Source organism: Canis lupus, chromosome 22 (genome assembly GCF_003254725.2).
Source record: "Canis lupus dingo isolate Sandy chromosome 22, ASM325472v2, whole genome shotgun sequence".
NCBI lineage: Eukaryota > Metazoa > Chordata > Mammalia > Carnivora > Canidae > Canis > Canis lupus.
Genome location: NC_064264.1, coordinates 57,917,275 through 57,930,670, shown reverse-complemented (window position 1 = coordinate 57,930,670; position 13,396 = coordinate 57,917,275). Strand labels below are relative to the sequence as shown.

Sequence of the window (13,396 nt, the reverse complement as noted above, 5' to 3'; positions counted from 1 at the left end):
AGACAACTGGGCACTCCAAGAATTACTTATATTCTTAATGAATTGAGTCTTTCATGAAATGACTTTATCTTTGGTAATCTTTGCTCTGAAATCTATTTTGTGTGATATTAACGCAGTTACTCTAGTTTTATGTCTATCAGTTTTAGCATAATGTACTTCCATAGTTTTACTTTTAACTTCTTTGTGTATCTTTTTTTTTTTTTTTAAGTAGGCTCCATACCCAGCACAGAGACCAACATGAGGCCTGAACTCACAACCCTGAGATCAATACCTGAACTGAAATCAAGAGTTGGGTGCTCAATTGATTTGCACCAGCCAGACACCCCTGTGTGTCTATTTTTAAAGTACATTTTTAAAATGCAGTATAGGGTTGGTTCTCAGGTTTTCTTGTCTACTGTGACAACCTCTATCTTTTAATTGAGGTGTTTAGAGCATTTACATGTAGTATGATTATTGGCATGGTAAGGTTTAAGCTAACCATCCCTTGATTTGTTTTGTTTGTCTCATCTATTCTTTTTTCCCGCATTACTCCTTTTCCCCTGCCTTCTTGTGAATTGAGTATTTTTTATAATTCTACTTCATCTCTTATATTGGCTTACAGGATATAACATTTATATCTAATTTGTTATTTCAGTGGTTTCTTTAGGGTGTACAGCATACATTTGAAACTTAGAGCAAAATGTCCATGGTGTTATGTCACCTCACAATACTACAGGATCTCACAATGTTGCACTTCCAAATAAACAGTCACGTATGGGTCGGCATCTTTGTCAGGTAAAAAGGAAGGATAGAGGAGACTGTTAACTTTAAATTGATATGAATTAATTCAAGTAATTAATAATTATTTTATTATTATACATTATACACAGCATGTTAATTATACTAGTCAAACTATTAGTATCTCACTGTAGTATATGTTATTACTTATTATGTATGTAATTCATTCATTTAATTCAAATTCTTGAAATTAGAAAGTTCTTTTTAAAAATATTTTATGTATTTATTGGGGGGAGAGAGAGAGAGAGAGAATGGGAGCAGGGGCAGATGGAGAGGGAAAGAATCCCAAGCAGACTCTGTGCTGAGTGTGGAGCCCAGTGTGGGGCTCAATGTGGAGCTTGGTTCTATGACCCTGAGATCATGACTTGAGCTGAAACCAGGAGGTGGATGTTGAACCAACTGAGCTATACAGATGCCTCAGAAGGTTCATTTTGAATTAATGTTATGTAGCAGGTGATGACACTTAACTCTTATCTCATGCAGTATGAAGAAGAAGGAAAAGGAGGGGAGTAGGAGGAAAATGATGCAGAAGGACAAGGAAGAGAGGAGATAAAACTGCTGCCTAATCTAGAGCACACTTATGAACCTCCTTCTTAAATATAGGAGTTGTTTTCTGTAAGAACTAGCTTTTCCACAAGTCTTCTCTGAGTTGTGAAAAGACACAGTTTGTTTCCCTTAGCCTCAACTACCTGCTGGCTTATCCTCACATTCCACCTGGGTTGCCGTCAGGAGCGTTATTTATTCTCCTCATCTTGCTCTGCCTCTCAAAGACTCTGCACATCTTCCCTGAGCTCAAAATCGGACCCTCTGAAACAAGTTTCCATTTACTGCCAACATTCTACTCCTTACGCGCTTGGCTGTAACTGTTCTGTCACCATAACGGATTTTTTCTTTCCCCTCGACAGATGAATTCTTTTTGTTTTCCTGATACTGGTTTATGTGATGCTTGCTATGTGTTCACTCCTTTTATAGAAGCAGGAACAGAAGGGAATGGGGACACAGTGGGAGGAAAGAGGCCCCCAAGAGCATATGATCACCTGTCCCTGCTCCACGCTGCCCCATCTTCATGCTCCCAGCTTCTGGTATCTAAGGTCCAAAGGAAAATGCACACACAGATGTCTCAGCTTTTCTCACCTCAGAAAAGCATCTCAGGAAGTCACAGCACAATAATAGGTCTTATTCCTTAACATTAATAAAGCCTACAGTGATGGATGCTGAATATAAAACAGGTTGGTGTAATATCTGCTTTTTGAAAAGCTGAAACTCAAAAGATAGGTTAGAGTAGGCAAATTCTACAGATGGACAAAGGATGGAAGAAAATAGGAGGGAAAGGGACAGACACCAGATGGTCAACTCTGCACTTCCTGTCTGCTTTTCCTCCAGGATCATTCTTCTGGGGAAGGACCCCAGGACTTTCTAGAAGAGATTTCTCTTTCTCTCTCCTTTGTTCCATTAGCTTGTTTGTATTTAATCAAGGTTTGCTGTAAACAGTAAAGCCAAGCTTCTCTTAATCATGCTTGCCATTAGGAGGTTTAAATACAAAACTCCTACTCAAAATTACAGCTACATTTTGATGAAAAACCTTCCCAACCCACCTCATTTTACATTTTTTCCCATTGGTTTTCTAAACTAGGACTGGAAAGTGCTAATAGAGTGTTTTGGAACTCAGAGTTATTTGTGGTTTTCTAAGTCGCTTAAAAAAAATTTGGTCCCACTTACTGCCTTATCACCACTAATCAGGGCTTACGTGTGACTGGAAAATTAGAACTTTCACACGTGGCAGGCAGGAGACAGAGAGGCATGGTCTCAGAAAGAAAACATCCAAACACTGATGTGATTACTAAGGACAGAATATTCCCTTGTACCCGTGTGGTTCTGGAAGTCATCCAAGTTATTCATAGCTATGGTGACAGGATTGTACATTATATTGTTTCCTCATCGACGAGAACGGAATGTCAGGCTGTGGGGATTGTGACATGGAAAGTATGTGGGCTGGCTCTGTTGTGTTTTATTTTCTCCTTTTGAGGCCTTTCTGTCCTTTGTGCTTTTACCACTGCTTGTGGGCAAACATCTTCGTGGATGATGAACAAGAAATGACATCATGGAAACAGTCTGGCGGTGACCCACAAGTGATTCAAAGTAAGGTGCATGCACTGGGCCCACCCTCCGATGTACACAGCAGGACAAGGGGCAACTGGGTTTCCCTCATGTGGTCTGATCCACTGTGGAGAACAAAGCTGCACCTCTGTATTCGGGGCCAATGGGTTGAGATGCTTGTCCTGTCCTACCTTGGCCTCAGACTCCCATCTGGTCAGAAGGAGTAGTTTCATTGCTATGAGGGAGCACAGAGAGACATGGTTGGTGCCATGGTGGGGCAGAATGAAGGAGTGAATGGGAATTACCAAAGGTCACAGCAAAACACAAAAACCCTGAGATGACATCAAATCATATGCTCCTCTGTTCTTGTTGATGCATGTCTTCGGTTGTTTATGCACAGGGACATTTTACGTCTGCTGTACAAGATTGAAGAATTTTTGTGGGTATTCTACAAGGCTCTTTACAGGGACCAATCTCATCAGTCTTCATTTATTCCTTGCTCTTTCCCAGTTTTGGTGGTGGCATTTGGTGAATTGGGGAGGCACCCTCCTCCATGTTTGATAATTAACTATCCTCTCCAATCAACCTGTTCTCATACAGCTGGATTTTGTTTTAAGAATTACTGCTACTCTTATTCTACTCAATGGTCCTGATCTTTATACACTCAAGACCTGGAGCTCCAACTTCTTGTATTTTTTCTTTTTTTTTTTTTTCTTGTATTTTTTTCTGTAAGCCCTGGGACCATAAGTGCTCAACAATATTGATTGGTTGTATCAATGAGCTCATCTATTCCCTTTGGAAATCTCACTTAGGAACTCATTCATTCTGGTTTTTTACCTCCTCAGGATAATCAGGGTGGAAAGATTACTATGGACAAAACAAACACATAATAAATGAAAAAAACGTTTTTTTTAAGGGCTGTCTGGTTCAGTGTCAGTTTTAATAATATTCCATTATATAACACATGCAATGGGACAGTGGCCTTGGGCCTCCTCAACTGCTTCAGGTTTGGGATCCTCCTACATTTTATGCACACTCACTCACAGAGGAATTCTTTAAATTTCCACTTTCAGTTCTTGCCACAATTTTAGGTTTCCAAGTACCCACCATCAGAAATGTGAAAGAAGTGTGCGCTTTGGAGTCTCCCCCTTTCTCCTAAGTCCCCCATTTGGTCAGGTTAGGTGTTCCTTCCCATTAAATCATCTTTTCAACCTTACTTGCCATTTTAAAAAGATATCATTTTGACTTTGATAAGCTTTGGCACCATGAATTCTTTGTGTTTCTTTGTCTTTTTCCTTGGGCTTGCCTGAAGCAAGGTCTAACACTGGCACACCAGCAGGGAGGGGCTTGATTTCCAATTCTAAATCATTTTTATTTTCATCACTCAGAAAGAAACTCCACGCCTGGGGGATAAGTGTTGGCGGCCACTTTGAAGACGGTGGGCTCCTGCTTCTAGCACAGTTAATCCTTGAAGACATTTTCCTGTTTTTTTTTTTTAACTTATATATATATATATATTCTTAAAATTAACTTTGTTGCCTTGAATGAGCTTTATTCTTCTGTTTGACTAGAGACATGCCTTCTCCTCCTTTGGGGTCTACCATTACTTTTATACTTCCTGCTTGGGAAAACAATCTCGAAGCTCTTCTCTTTTTTCCAAAAAAATGTCAATTATCTTATGGTAAGAATCACAGCATTTTAGAATAATCACCTAGACATCCTCTCCCTTCTCTGTCCCCAACACACACACACACACACACACACACACACACACACACACACATCCCACATTACGAAAAAAAAAAAAAAAAGGCAGCCAGGACAGAACCTAGATTTCTATAGCCCTGTCCAGGGCTCATTGTGAATGAGTGGATACTGGATTCCTATGCTCTGCACATCAGAGGGACTGGCCATTAGTTCTAGCTTTCCTGAGATAAAATAGAATAACAAATAGGAGACATATTTCTTCTTTTTCTTTCTTACCTCAGGGCTGTCTGAGATCATCTAAGTATTCCTTTGCTATTTAAAGATCCACGGCAAGTTACGTAACAAGGCAGTAACTCCAGATAACCAACGCTTGCAGTTTTCAAACTTCCTCCATATGTACCATTTCATTTAATACTGACTGTACGTGGTGGATATAAACATTACACATCGTTTACTGTTAAGCATATTAGGCTCATGACAGGCGAAAGAATTTTTCATGTTTAAACACTTATACATAGGAAGGCAATATATTCTGACACCAAATCCTATTTCAGCCATTTCCAAATTCTGCTGTCACTCAAGACTTTCTCCCATTTCCTGGCCCACCAAAAGTCTTATATCATGATTTAAGTATTAAAATGTTTTTATATTATTTTTCGGGATTTGAAAAGGAGCAGAAGGATGTTAGGAGGTACAGTCTGATACCGTGAAAACAGTTTCACCGGCGTCCATTCATTTATGCATCATTGCATTTATTCATCCATGAGTTGTGGGTTGCTTCATCTGCTGTGCCAAAGGCTGGAGTCTGAGGAATACCAAGGTCTTTTAAGTCCTCATGATTTAGTGGGAAGGTTGGAAATTATGATACCAACTGACAAGTGCTGTAGTGGAGGTGTATGTGGAGGACAGGAGGAGTCATTTAAAAGAATGCCTGCATCTGCTTTCTCTCCCACTCCTAAGGCTTTCTACTCTCCACAGGGCCTCTGAGTGATAGATTCTTCTTCTCATCCTATAGAAACATAGATGTATGTTCCAATCTAAATACTATTTTAGAAAATGCTTCCATCACTCCTCTAGTAAATTAGATTTTCCTTCAGATTTTTGTAATACTCTGTAGTTTGCCTTCACAGCACTTGATGACATGATTTTAAATAGTCAAACATGGAGTTATTTGTCTAACTGCTTTTCTCCCCCAAACTCTAACCTCCTAGGAACAGGAGTTGTGTCTGTTTGAACAGGATCACACATTCAAGGCCAAATATGGAGTGGAGAAGCTTTAGAAAAATGTTTAATTTTCAATAAATGTACTTGCTTCAGGTGTACCATACATCAAAATAAAGCATGTTTATGGAGAAAATTTCAGTGGGCTTCTCTATGAATTTGGTACCAAAATATAAGTTCCTATATTTTTTTTTGAAGATTTTATTTATTTATTCATGAGAGACACACAGAGAGAGGCAGAGACACAGGCAGAGGGAGAAGGAGGCTCCCCGCAGGGAGCCCAATGTGGGACTCGATCCCAAGATCCCGGGACCATGCCCCGAGCCAAAGGCAGATGCTCAACCACTGAGCCTCCCTGGTGTCCCTCAAAATATAAGTCCTGCTTCTCAGTCGAAAATGTTGGTAGGGCACATTATATATCCTGTGTCTTTCTCATGCTCAAGACTAATCCAAGACAAGAGTGTAATGACACTCCTTTTCATGGCTCCCTCTCCCTCACCTCACCTGCTGAAGAGGGGAACAAGGAACCCTGGCTCTTGCTCATCCCCACCACCCAAGCAGGTCCTAGTCAGGTTAGGCACAGCCCAGTGGTAGGGGATGGGGGCGCTGCTGCCACATGCCACCACCACTGCTGTCAGATGAATTACCCACTCCACAGTTTGAACATGTGACCTGTACTCTCATAAAGACAGCAAAGTGAAGAGGCTGCAAAAGGGGTCATAGATGGAGGTAAACTAGGAAACATAGGCTATGAGAAAGCAAGCAAGAAGTAAAATTTGGAAGAGTCTGCTTTTTGGAAAGGCAGTTTTAAATTTTGGAGCATTTCTCACATTGACTTATTTTCCAGTGGTGTGCTTCTCAGGATAAAAGATCCCATTATGTTTTCTTATTTGGAGATGATACTGAAAGCACAGACCACATGTCAATTGAATTCATTGAGAGCAAATTGGTTTTCGCTTCATTTCACCCGGCATTAATGGGTTGGCATGAGCAATGGGAAGGCTTATTCTTGATTTAAGAGATGGAAATCCAAACCAATTCAGTGTTAAGTATAATGTAAAGCCTGTAAACAAATTGAAGATGGAAACTTTGAACCAGGAATAGCTATAAATGAAAATATCACTGTGACTTAAAGTATAAAGCAAACTCTAGGTGACCCTTGAACAACACAGGTTTGAATGGTGCAGGTCCCCTTGCATGCAGATGTTTTTTCTTTGCTTGTTATAAGCAGAATCCACACCCAACATGGAGCCCAACTCGGTGCTTGAACTCAAGACCTTGAGATCAAGACCTGACCTGAGATCAAGAGTCAGACGTTTAATTGCCTGAGCCACCCAGGTGCCCCCAGGTGTTTTCTGATAAACAAAGTGCAGTATTATAAATGCATTTTCTCTTACCATGTTCTTAATAACATCTTCTCTACTTACTTTATTGTCAGAATACAGTATACAATACATGTAACATACAAAATATGTTACTTGACTCTTATCAGTAAGGTTTCTTGTCATTAGTAGGCTATCAGTAGGTTTTTGGGGGAGTCAAAATTATACATGGGTTTTCAGCTATCTATGTACAGGGGGTGAGCACCTCTCATTGTTCAAGCATCAGCTGTACTCTTTAAATATTGAAGTTGTGCTGAAAACCAAAGACTAGTGACATATTAAGAATCACTTGTGAGGGTGTCACAGCAGTTCAGAGTAGAGTGAAAGTACAAGCACAAGAGACAGAAGAGAAGGACTGTTAGAAACGCAACAAACAAGCAATTTAGAACCTGTCTTCTCATCATTGACACTCTCTGAAGCCAGACTGAGCGAGCACATTCATAGAGAGTTTTGGTGGGGACTTTTACTTCCGAAGGCATCGAGTTAAAAATGGCAGGCTTCCCAGGACAGCAGAGGGAGGGAGTGATGGGGTTCCTCATCTGGGAAAATTATAATTCTCAGCACTTGGTTTTACCTGGAGGAAACCTTTGGTGACATCACTCTGCCAATGAGTATAGAAGATGGTTTGACATGCGTGAGTCATGATTTCCTTAGCTTCAGAATGATAAAGATGGAGATGGTCCCACAGAGGGAGCCAGCACGAACGAGTCCGGGGCATGTTGCTCAGTCTTTCTGGAGCACACAAATCACCTGCGGGTCTTGTTAAAATGCAGACTCTGATTCAGCAGGTCTGGGGGCAGGGCTCCCGATGATGTCATTGCTGCTGGTCCTTAGACAAACACTTTGAGAGGCCAAGAGCACCATCTGATGAAGTCTTCTATGGAGAGTAGGAAGACCTCAGGGAAGAGAGGCATTTCTCCCCATGACCATGGGCTCAGATGTTGCTGGCACCCCTGGATACAGAACTACATTGATATGCCCAGGGCTTGGTGAGAGAGAAGACATGTAGGGAATCTCCCACAAGAGAAAGGCAGTTTTGTTCTACTGCCAGACCCAGAGTGGGAGCCAGTAGGCAAAGGAGAATGCTCGCATCTCTCCTCTCATCTCCTACCCATCCTCATCACATGAATTTCCAGGGTGGCCAAGGACAGTTTACCGTGGGACATTGGGAAAGGTGGGTGGCTGGATGTAGGGAGTTCCTGCACTCGGGATTGGTGGAAGGGAAATTGCCCTAGGCAACTTCTGAACACAAAAGGAAATAGAAAATAGATTTTAGATATTTGTGGTAGGAGTGCCCTACCTCACGTGGTGTGACAGATGTTGGCTAATTGTTCACCAAATGATTTCCCCTTCCTCTGGGTCATAGGTCAGGGCCATTTCCCATCTTGCTTTCCAGTTGAGTCACCATGCAGATGACTTCTTGCCAATGGAATATGAGCAGAAAACAGGCTGACTCCTCCATGTCCAGCCTTCTGTGCTCCAATCCACCTGCTGGCTGAACAAGGAGTCCTCCACAGGCCTCTAGGAGGTTGTAGACATGGGAGGCAAGAAGGACCCTTGGTGTCTGGATGACTGCTTGGGGTCAACGTGTAGGACAGTGACTTCAGGGAGTAAACTAGAATAGGGACACAGTTTTATTGTGTAGAGGCACTAGCTTCTGTGGTTGTTGGTTCAACTAGTTAGCCTACCTGAGAAGAAACACAGGGTTGGATACTCACTAGGGTCTAACACCAACTACTAGGAGTAAAACTGGGAGACATAGTAACTTGTATCTTTAATGAATTTTTTCTTAGTCACTGTGGGCAAACTTTTGGGTTGTGAATGCTCCTGGCACCAACTCTCTGTCTTTGTAGGGTTTGTTTTTCCATACGGGGCTGAGAGGTAAGTTCCTGGTGATCAGTAACAAGAGAATGTCGCTTCAAATTCCCCCTACCCTGACCCTTCACGGTCTTCAGGAGCTGAGGCCATTACTATGTGGATTTCCTGTGGCTTCTCTTCTCTTCTGCCGGGGAACTTTTCTTGCTTTTTAAAATAGAGAATGTTATCTTTTTATAACAGCCTCTATGCCCAAGGGAATAACAACAGTTCACCAATTGCAAAGTTTTCTGAAGACCTATTTCTCCCACAACCACGTGTATGTACAGGTGACTTATATAGAAAGGGATCCAAAAAGTGACTTTTGTAATACTAAGGTTGGTTATTTTATTCAATAGTAATGCTGATGGACCCTAATAGGGACTCAGTTGGGCAAATCTGCTCCTCTTGTTATCACTCAAGACCCAATTTGATTAAATTCAGTTCAACAGATTCCCAAAAACAGGTTCAGTAAAGAAAATCTTTCTTCGGAATGTAACAGAATTCATACACTTTTCAACCAATTGTTTGAGATCATGGATCTCTGGCCCTTTTGTTTGCTGAAATCTTAAAAGATCAAAACCTCAAATTGAATTTGGTTTTATTTCATTTTTCTATAGAGCTTTGATCCCCCTCTTGGGATTTATCAATAGTTTCATCCTCTTTCATTCTCTTTAGACTTTAGAAACTAAGTGGTGACATCAGGAAAATGTCATGTGGGCAAGCTCACGCACCATTCTTTGAAGCCGCACGCGTTCCCCGGGGCTATCCGGAAAGGCGAGCTAGCAGATCCCCCGGCTGTCTGCCCATGACTAATTCAAAGCAAAGCAAAGACACACTCGATGCATTCCTTTTGTGCAGCAACAATGGAAATGAATGCATAGATTTATTCACCTTTAATATTTCCTATGAGAAGACACCAAGGTCGTCTTCTGCCATTGTAGCAATCAGGTAAACTACATAAAACACGGATTGCATTGTGCCAATGTCAAAGCACACAAAAAAAATTTTAGGCATAAATAGCTTTTTTTTTTTTTTTTTTTTTTTTCAAAATCTGAAACCGATCTGAGAAATTAGAACAGGTAATAGAGATGCATTCTAGGCACCTAATAAGACTTTGCCTTTGAAAAAGTCATCTTTAAAGTTTTACAAAGCATGCCGGATTTTAGAGAAACTTACTGGAACCACAATAATGGGGCTGCCCGGGGGTCTGCAGTACTCAGAGAAAGTGAACAGACTACAAAGGTACTTCTTTCCAGTCTGTCACTCAGCATGCTACAACGCTGTGCTATATGGGTATCTTTGTAACTCGCATGGGTAGAACATTGTAGTAGAATCTGTTTGATAAAGTCATTGCTTATGAATAAGATGTAAAGGAAGTAGAATGGGGAGAGAGAATGTATTTTTAGTTTTTTGAAAGCAGTGCTACTGTTTTGGGAAACCATGAGCATTGCAGAGAATTTACCATTGCACCATAAATAGAAATATAATTGCTTTCATCTGCATTACATGGATTTTTATGTGCAGCTAAAAACAATTTGAAAAATGTAATGAAATTATGCTGAACTTTTACTCAGAACACAGTTGTTTTTCTTTCAGCTAATTTAATGGTTTTTTGTTGAAAATTTCCTGATGAGAATAAACATAAAAATAAGTCCTATTAACTTTTAGCTAAAGATATACATTTAAAAGTTGGAAAAAAATTAGCAGTGCAGAGTCATAGCCAGGGGTGAAATGTGTCCCACTGCAGAATGTTATTATTATTATTTTTAAAAGATTTTATTTATTTATTCATGAGAGACACAGAGAGAGGCAGAGATATAGACAGAGGGAGAAGCAGGTTCTTCCCAGGGAGCCTGATGTGGGACTCGATCCCTGGACTAGGATCACGCCCTGAGTCGAAGGCAGACGCTCAACCGCTGAGCCACCCAGGCATCCCCAGATTGTTATTATATAATAACCTTATGCCCTTAATTGTGATAGGAGCTGAGTTAGACATCTTGCTGGAAATTGATAGCAATAGAATTTTGGCAGAAACTTGTCTGTCCTCCTGGACTGTGGAATTCATAACACACTTTTTGTTCAACTTATGTAATGTTCATATGTGATGTTCATTTACAAATCTACGATTTTAATTGGTTGTTGCTTTTATTGGGTTGATTTATGTAAGCATAATTCTGCTAAATTAGGAACCACAATTTAAGAATAGTAATGATATATTTTTCCACTTTAGAAAATACTTTTTAAATCATTTTAACCCACTATAAACATTTTGATACTAGTTTTTAGAGACCACTCATAAAGCATTTTTTAAAAAAGCAGTAAGACTGGGCAGTGTTTGAACACAGGGTAATAATTCATACCAATTATATTGCTAAACATAAGGTCTCAGGCCCAATAATATATCATAATTCATACCTTATGGTCTGATAGCAATTAAAATGCCATCATTAAGTATACTGCAAGCATACATATTTTTTAAATCCTCCTTATGTGGAATAACATTCAGCGCTTTATCAACCAGAATAGTACCTCTGTTTATTTTGTTGATAATGTTGTGATCATCAAAGAACCATTCCGAGAGTACTTTAAGTACACACACAGACTCGGACTTTATCTCCTATTATTATCACTCTTCATACCGTTTCTACTATCACGGTTATCTTTTGAGTCTGCTGACTATCCCATCATGTCAGAACAGGTACACGGACATGTTCTGAAGTAAGGTTAATATGCACCTGAAGGTGTTCTAGAAAGTCTTCAAAGGGCTTGGTCTCTGTCTCTAGAAGGACAACAAACCTTAAATGAGACAAAGGAATTCCGAGACCCAGTACACATAAACTACGCCGGATGCCCTAGGTACCTCTAGCAGGCAACAGGTCAGCTTACACCTACATGAGCCCTAAACTGTGACTAGGTTAATAGAACAGAGGGTGGTGTCGGTTGGACCCACACGTGCTGGGGACAGCCTACTTCATGTAAGCTTTCCCTGTAAGTCTTATCTCACAGTTTCACATACCACCGTATCTCTAACAAGTCATTTAGTTTGAAATTTTTAAAGATATATTTTGATATATATCTGATATATATAAATTTTCTGATACGCAGAAAATTTCTGCATATCAAGTTGAAAATGGCACGGACTTTGGAACTGTTAGGATGAGGTTTTACGTTCTGATAGCCTACTTAAAGTTTTAATTCCAGGATGAGTATGTAGATGGTAATTACCATGGAGGTCTACGACTATGTTAGAAATAACGTGTGGAAAGCACCCAGAATTGTCATAGCAAGTGCTCAGTGCACATTTGAAACAAGTTCTCAAAAGGTGCAACGCCTGAATGGTTTACCTTACACCCTGGTCCAAATAAATATACTGTGTGTGTTGGGTTTCTTCCATTGCTTGGTGGCTGAGGTTAGGGAGTAAGGGAGAAGGTGGAGTGAGGCAGCGTGTGGGGCTCTGAGGTTGTTAAGCAAGATGCCTCCCTATTAGCATCAGGAAGTTAACCATGTATTAATGGTGCCTTTTCAATTTCCGTATTCTGATGCTTTAACCCCCGGGTCCCTGATGATCCTGGAGGAGTTGTCCCTCCTGAGCTAGTCAAGTCCTACAGATAGTAAACCACTCCAACCACTCTGGAGCTCACACCCAGCCATCTCCTTTGTTGGTGGTTCCCTCTCCAGCCACTGTCCCCTGCCCCCTGCCCAGGGCCAGGTACCAGACAACCAGGGACAGCCTCTGACCTGGAGCATCTGAAATCCTTCAAACTTGCCGATTCTACACCGATAACCCTGCCTCACCTAGTCCTTCCGAGGGGGCTTCACAATGTAGGCTTTGGTCTTCAGGTTCCCTGGCCTCTCTGCCCCCTGACTGACCCAGGCCTTCTCCCCTGGCATGGGAAGAAACTGTCTTTTTCATGGAAATCATCTCTGGATCTGGCGGGCCTATTACTATTCCTAAATGACAAACATATTACTCTTTTTTTTTTTTTTTTTAATTTATGATAGTCACAGAGAGAGAGAGAGGCAGAGACATAGGCAGAGGGAGAAGCAGGCCCCATGCACCGGGAGCCCGATGTGGGATTCGATCCTGGGTCTCCAGGATCGCGCCCTGGGCCAAAGGCAGGCGCCAAACCGCTGCGCCACCCAGGTATCCCCATATTACTCTTAAAACTGACATCTGCCTGCATAGCAGTTACACCTGAACGATCATAAAACCTTTCTTTTACAATAAACCCCGAGCGCCTGAAGCTTGCAGAATGCTGTAAGAACAGAAGGAAGGCCGCAGGGACAGGATGGCTTCACAACCCCTGCTCATCGCTCCAGGGAGACAGTAGCAACCACAAATAAATAAAACCATC

General features: G+C 41.1%; 1 long non-coding RNA gene across 1 annotated transcript; it reads left to right on the top strand.

Annotated features, from left to right (window-relative positions):
* The first annotated feature begins 2,108 nt into the window (after positions 1-2,108).
* On the top strand, positions 2,109-5,943 carry LOC112655922 (uncharacterized). The gene is made up of 2 exons (XR_003133962.3): positions 2,109-2,916; positions 5,793-5,943. It is a non-coding gene; the product is annotated as an uncharacterized LOC112655922 (long non-coding RNA).
* The last annotated feature ends 7,453 nt before the right edge of the window (positions 5,944-13,396 follow it).